Below are 7,562 nucleotides of genomic sequence, written 5' to 3'. Positions count from 1 at the left end.
CTTGATGCTTTTGTTATCGAACATGTACATTACTGCCTTTTTGAGACCCTTGTATGATGGAAGAGGTACAAAAGCAGCTTGATTGGGGTTTGGCGAAGTGCTGTTGAGCCAGTTCAGTTTGGTAAATTGGTCTGGTTGGATTTAGACATTTGCAGATTCAACCCCTACCTCAGCCCTAATTCATGAGTGGCTCTCTTGCTGGGCACGACAGTCCCAGAGCTTTATTCATGTGACTCTCTGTTACCTGTGAGTGCTGCCCCCATTTTACTTGTACTGAGTTTCAGTTAGTAAGGCCCGAGGATATGGACGCTTGCACACTGGACCCTTGCCCCTCTTAGCTGATAAAAACTAGCAGGAAGGAGACAGCTGGCTGGGCCAGGGAGGTGATTAATGCCTCCTTGCGAGAGGGGTGGTCCCTGACTGCTTGAGAGAGGCAGTGGTAAGACCACTCTTAAGAAACCCACCTGGATTGAGAAAACGTAACTTTTTTGCCAGTTGACAAATCTCCCCCTCTTGGACAAGGTTCTTGAGAGAGTGGTCATGGACCAGATCCAGGCACTCTTGGAGGAAACTGATTTTCTAAATCCATTTTGATCAGGGTTTAGGCCCGGTTTGGTGCAAAAACTGTCTTGTTCAACCTGTATGATGGCCTCAGCCAGGAGAGAGACGGGGGTCCATGTATAGCCACTTATAGCCTAACTTCTGTTTTCTAAACTTTGGTAATCTCTGGTAGATTATTGCAGTGTGTTATACATAGGACTGCCTCTGAAGATGCTTCAGTTGGTGCAGAATTTGGTGGCCAGGTTGCTCACTGGGGCAATAATAATAATAATAATAAAATTATTATTTATACCTTGCCCATCTGGCTGGGTTTCCCCAGCCACTCTGGGCGGCTTCCAACAAAATATTAAAATAGTCCTTCAGATATTAAAAGCTTCCCTAAACAGGGCTGCCTTCAGATATCTCCTAAAAGTCTGGTAGTTGTTTTTTCCTTTGACATCTGGTGGGAGGGTGTTCCACAGGGTGGGCGCCACTAGACCGTTTGAGCATCTGGCATTGATTTCAGCCCGACTACATGGGCTGCCAGTTAGTTTCTGGGCCCAATTCAAAGGGCTGCTTTTGACCTATAAAGCCTAATGTGGCTCAGGCCTGCAATACCTCAAGGACCATATGAAGCAGCCTGGATCCTGCAATTACCCTCTGATTCCCTTCTTCATGTGCCTCTTCCCAAAGAGTGGCAGCATGAGAAAGGGCCTTTTCTGCAGTGGCTCCCTTGATTGTGAAACGCTTTCCCCAGAGAGGCTTGCCTGGCTCCTTCCTTACACTTTATGCGCCAGGCAAAAAGTTTCTTCTTTAACTCGGCCTTTGGCTGATTAACAGTCTGTGGCCTTCCAAACGTATTTGTGGGAGGGGGTTATTGGCTTGTTTCAGTTTTATTTTGTATTCATTGTTATTGCTTTGTATTTTTATGTTGTGAACTGCCCTGTGATCTTTGGATGAAGAACAGTATACAGATTATTATCATTATCATTATTCAGGTAAAGCCTAAACTGGAACGTGTCCAGATGAGGGCAACCAAAATGGTCAAAGGCCTGGAAACGATGCCTTATGAGGAACGGCTAAGGGAGCTGGGCATGTTTAGCCTGGAGAAGAGGAGGTTAAGGGGTGATATGATAGCCATGTTCAAATATATCAAAGGAAGTCACATAGAGGAGGGAGAAAGGTTGTTTTCTGCTGCTCCAGAGAAGCGGACACGGAGCAATGGATCCAAACTACAAGAAAGAAGATTCCACCTAAACATTAGGAAGAACTTCCTGACAGTAAGAGCTGTTTGACAGTGGAATTTGCTGCCAAGGAGTGTGGTGGAGTCTCCTTCTTTGGAGGTCTTTAAGCAGAGGCTTGACAACCATATGTCAGGAGTGCTCTGATGGTGTTTCCTGCTTGGCAGGGGGTTGGACTCGAGGGCCCTTGTGGTCTCTTCCAACTCTATGATTCTATGATTCTATAAGCTCCCCCCCCCCCCATCAGAGAAAGAGGGATAAACCCTGACTTGATAGATTAGCCCCAACGTGATTGGGGAACATGTATCTGCATTGTTCTTGCACCCCTTTATTTCCCATTCTGTAGCTTGGTCCTCGAGCATTGGCTTTGCATGCACAAGGTTCAATCTCTGGTATCTCCTGGTAGGACTGGGAAAGACTTCGGCCAGAAACACACCAAACTGTTGCCACAAGTCAGTGTGGACAATACTGACCAAGATGGACCAGGATAAGGCAACTTCATGTGCTCTGTGTAACACAGTCACCTGGGAAACAGCACAGCCAGTGACGTCACAGGACCCATGCCCCTCTTCCCCTGCTGGTCGCCCTCTCTTTGTGCTGGGACACCTAAGCTTTCTTTGTAATGGGCATTTCTGTTCAGCCCTGCTGGAGAAGCTACCTGAGTTTTCCTTCAGTGACCACTAGGTGACACTATAGGCCCATGCTTAAAGTAGATAGAACTCTTAAAAAGTGTATTCTGTGTATATTAAAAGGGTAAAGGGACCTCTGACCGTTAGGTCCAGTTGTGACCGACTCTGGGGTTGTGGCGCTCATCTCGCTTTATTGGCCGAGGGAGCCGGCGTACAGCTTCCGGGTCATGTGGCCAGCATGACTAAGCCGCTTCTGGTGAACCAGAGCAGCGCACGGAAACGCCGTTTACCTTCCCGCCGGAGCAGTACCTATTTATCTACTTGCCCCCTTTTTTTTTTGCTCAAAGGATGCTCCTGCCTCCCTTCACAGACTTATCTAATCCACTAGACTTCTCTTTTTGCAAAATTCAAAGGGAGGTTTGCAGAGTTCCGTTGTAAGATGCAGTTGGAATAGGCCCTGGAGCCAGCACATCTTCCGAAGGCAAATTCTGCCCCTCGTCTCTACTCCAGAGATACTTTCAGGGGGCGAATAGGTGGCAGCGTTGGGCTAAGGTTAGAACTTAAAGAAAAGGCTACTGTGCAGGTGTCTGAATTGGGCTTGGAGAATATACAGCCTAGGCCTGTTTCCTTGTTAGCATTCCCCTTGCTGACAGAGACCCTTTTTCTACCCAGTGCTCTCCCCATTCAATGACAATATTAGGCTATGTACATGCTATACCAGGGGTCAGCAAGCTTTATCTTGCCTGGGCCAAATTGGTCCCGCCGAGATCCCTCTGTGGGCTGGATTGCGCGTGCGCCTGCGATTTTCAGCACCTGCGCATGCGCAGACACGATTTTCGGTGCCACGGAAGTGAGTCCCCACGCCGTGCTGCACTCAGTTCGGGGGCAACTCGTGGGGTGGTCAAATGACCTTTGCGGGCCGCTTCTGACCCATGGACCTTAGGTTGCTGACCCCTGCACTATACCTTTAAAATAATAATAATAATAATAATAATAATAATAATAATAACAATAACAATAACAATAATACCTTTATTGTCCCCTGCACTATACCTTTAAAACACACTCAAAGCACATTTTCACCCTCAAAGAATTCTGGGCTTTGTAGTTTATTCCTCACAGAGAAAGAGGAGTTACTATTTTATTGCCCACCCTTTGCCCTGAGGTCCCAGTGTGGGTTAAGTGTTCCAAAAATTTAAAATACAACACTTTCAATTCCCAGCCGCCCTTTGTTGTTTAGTCGTTTAGTCGTGTCCGACTCTTTGTGACCCCCTGGACCAGAGCATGCCAGGCCCTCCTGTCTTCCACTGCCTCCCAGTTTGGTCAAACTCATGCTGGTAGCTTCGAGAACACTGTCCCACCATCTCGTCCTCCGTCGTCCCCTTCTCCTTGTGCCCTCCATCTTTCCCAACATCAGGGTCTTTTCCAGGGAGTCTTCTCTTCTCATGAGGTGGCCAAAGTATTGGAGCCTCAGCTTCAGGATCTGTCCTTCCAGTGAGCACTCAGGGCTGATTTCCTTCAGAATGGAGAGGTTTGATCTTCTTGCAGTCCATGGGACTTTCAAGAGTCTCCTCCAGCACCAGAATTCAAAAGCATCCATTCTTCAGCAATCAGCCTTCTTTATGGTCCAGCTCTCACTTCCATACATCGCTACTGGGAAAACCATAGCTTTAACTATACGGACCTTTGTCGGCAAGGTGATGTCTCTGCTTTTTAAGATGCTGTCTAGGTTTGTCCAGCCGCCCTTAACAAACTGCAAACTCATGCCATTTGTAGGCTTTTGGATTTGTTTATTTATCTGCCGCCTGTTTGAGAGGTCCAGCTGTTTAATCCCTTTGAACAATTTAAATCTGTGTTTCCTATAGTATGGTGAATTGGGTCCCACCAGGAACCAGACAAAAGTTACGTAAACGCGTTACATAACTCCTAATGTATGAATACCGAAATGTAGGCAAGGAGAAGGAGTGTATTAATGAATGCAGAGGAAAGAACTGTAAATTCATAAAAGATGAATATGAATTTCACAGCAGTTTACTGAAAATCATAGACTCATAAATCGTAGAGTTGGGACGGACCCCAGGGAGAGTCATCCAGTCCAATCGCCTACAATTCAGAAATCTTCAAACCCACAACTCTGAGATTAAGAGTCTTGTGCTCTACATGTTCTACTGACTGAGCTATCTTGTTGATAACCAGCCGTGCCTGGTCTGTAAGCACATGAGGGTAAAAATGTAAAGGACCCCTGGAGTCCAGTCCAAGGTGACTATGGGGTGTGGTGCTCATTTTGCTTTCAGACAGAGGGAGTCAGCGTATGTCCACAGGCAGCTTTCCGGGTCATGTGGCCAGCAGGACTAAACCACTTCTGGTGCAACAGAACACTGTGATGGAAACCAGAGTGCATGGAAATGCCATTTACCTTCCTGCTGCAGTGGTACCTATTTATCTACTTGCACTGGTGTGCTTTCGAACTGCTAGGTTGGCAGGAGGTGGGACAGAGCAATGGGAGCTCACCCCGTCACGGGGACTCAAATGGCGGATTTACAAAATATTTCAAAAGGACCTGCCCAAACTGAGTGAATTGGTGGTGAACTGGATAATGCAATTCAGTATGTTGTTGTTTAAGGGTCGTTTAGTCATGTCTGACTCTTCGTGACCCCATGGACCAGAGCGCGTCAGGCACTCCTGTCTTCCACTGCCTCCCGCAGTTTGGTCAAATTCATGCTGGTAGCTTCAAGAACACTGTCCATCCATCTCGTCCTCTGTTGTCCCCTTCTCCTTGTGCCCTCCATCTTTCCCAACATCAGGGTCTTTTCCAGGGAGTCTTCTCTTCTCATGAGGTGGCCAAAGTATTGGAGCCTCAGCTTCAGGATCTGTCCTTCCAGGGAGCACTCAGGGCTGATTTCCTTAAGAATGGATAGGTTTGATCTTCTTGCAGTCCATGGGACTCTCAAGAGTCTCCTCCAGCACCATAATTCAAAAGCATCAAAGGATATTTTAGACTTGGAAAAGGTTCAAAAAGGGGCAGCTGAAATTATCAAGGGGAGCAGAATGATTCTCCTATGAACAAATGTTGCAGTTACAGGTAGGTAGCTGTGTTGGTCTGCCATAGTCGAAACAAAACAAAATAAATAAAATAAAATAATTCCTTCCAGTAGCACCTTAGAGACCAACCAAGTTAGTTATTGAGTAAGAAGCAACAGAACAGAAGTGTATAAACTTGGCGAAGAATGGAGAAAGCGGGGTTCAGAAAAGTTTTCTTCCCTCTTTGATAGCACTAGGGCTGGATCTACACAGATATTAAAAAATGCTATGAACAAGCCATGGAAAAACCCACTAAAAATAGATACACAATTTGCCATTGAGCTCTACAGTGCCATCTGGTGTCACTTTTTTATAACGTTATAATTACAGCTGAGTAGCTGAGTCCCCAACTAGTAGATATTCAACGAAGCTGAACACTGGAAGATTTAGGATAGATAAAAGAAAGGACTTCTTCATGTAATGTAGTTAAACCTTGGAACTCACTTCCACAGGAGGCAGTGATGCATAGCTGTCAACCGTCTCTTATTTGGCGAGAAACTCCCTTATCCCAGCGCCATGTCCTGCTGCTGTCCCTTATTGATTATTTCCCTTAAATTTCCCGGGTTTCAAAGGAAGCAGCTCCTCTCCCTCCCTCCCTGCTGGCCAGGGAGGAGGGAGGCTCCAACTGTGTTGCTTGGCTGCGTTGCTCACCCAATAAGGAGTCTAAGAACGACTGGGGGGTGGAGCTTGCATGCCTTGTGTCGATCAAATCCTTGCCGTGTTGCCTGGGGACTCGCCTTTGCTCAGCGCTTCCCAGCGGAGAGGTGACGGTGGTTTTCCTTGCTGCATCCCCTTTGCCGGGTTGCTGCGCTGTGGGAACCACCACTTGAGGCTTTGTTTGGCTGCTGGCTGGGCTTCCTGCCTTTGGCTCATAGGGGCTCAGATGTCAAACATACCTGTGCCCCTTGGAAAATCCCATATTTTGGCTGCTGATCCCTTATTTTCGAGGCTGCTGGTCCCTTATTTTCAAATCTGTGACAGCTATGCAGTGATGGCAACCATCCAATAATGGAGTTAAAGGATAGCCAACATGGTGATGATCTGCTGTCACAATCCTCTGGTGGGCCACTAGAATCATAGAATCATAGAGTTGGAAGAGACCACAAGGGCCATTGAGTCCAACCCCCTGCCAAGCAGGAAACACCATCAGAGCACTCCTGATATATGGTTGTCAAGCCTCTGCTTAAAGACCTCCAAAGAAGGAGACTCCACCACACTCCTTGGCAGCAAATTCCACTGTCAAACAGCTCTTACTGTCAGGAAGTTCTTCCTAATGTTTAGGTGGAATCTTCTTCCTTGTAGTTTGGATCCATTGCTCCGTGTCTGCTTCTCTGGAGCAGCAGAAAACAATCTTTCTCCCTCCTCTATATGACATCCTTTTATATATTTGAACATGGCTATCATATCACCCCTTAACCTCCTCTTCTCCAGGCTAAACATGCCCACTAGGAGGATAGGATTTTATTTTATTTAAACACATCCCTTTCTTTCTTCTCCTTATACCTGGAACTGCCTTGCACATCCCGCCTCTATTACTTCTTTCAAACCCCTCCTCAAAGCCACCTTTTCCACAAAGTGCTTGGCCTAATAAATGCCCTCTTGTACCTAATCCTAAACCCTGGTGTGGAGAGACAGCCCCACTTTTATTCTTGATATGTGAGGAAAACCAGCTTTTATTTACCATGGCTTATTCACCTTCCAACTGCTGCCACCAAATGTCTGCGCTCTACTGCTTTGCCAACACCTTTCGCTGTATCCCAATCGCTGCGGTGATTCAAATGTGGTATAAAACCAGCCAGACAAACTTTATAAGGTAATAAAAATAGCAAGATGCTCTTTGTTTATTATTAGCTGTAAAGGTAAAATAAGGTAAATATTATACTTAAATGTGTTACCGTCACCTTAAGGTTTCATGTTTACTTTTAAAGGGGGGGGGCTGTTATTTTAAATGGCATTTAAAAATAAGCTGATTTTGTAAAGCGCTAACCCTGTTTAATTTATATGTTCTAACCTGTTTAATTTATTTGTTAATTACCCTTATTCCTCTTTCCCCAGTTAGAAAATTCCCAGC

Source organism: Podarcis muralis, chromosome 3 (genome assembly GCF_964188315.1).
Source record: "Podarcis muralis chromosome 3, rPodMur119.hap1.1, whole genome shotgun sequence".
Classification (NCBI taxonomy): Eukaryota; Metazoa; Chordata; class Lepidosauria; order Squamata; family Lacertidae; genus Podarcis; species Podarcis muralis.
The sequence above is the reverse complement of the archived record's forward strand: the minus strand, read 5'-3'. Positions refer to the sequence as shown.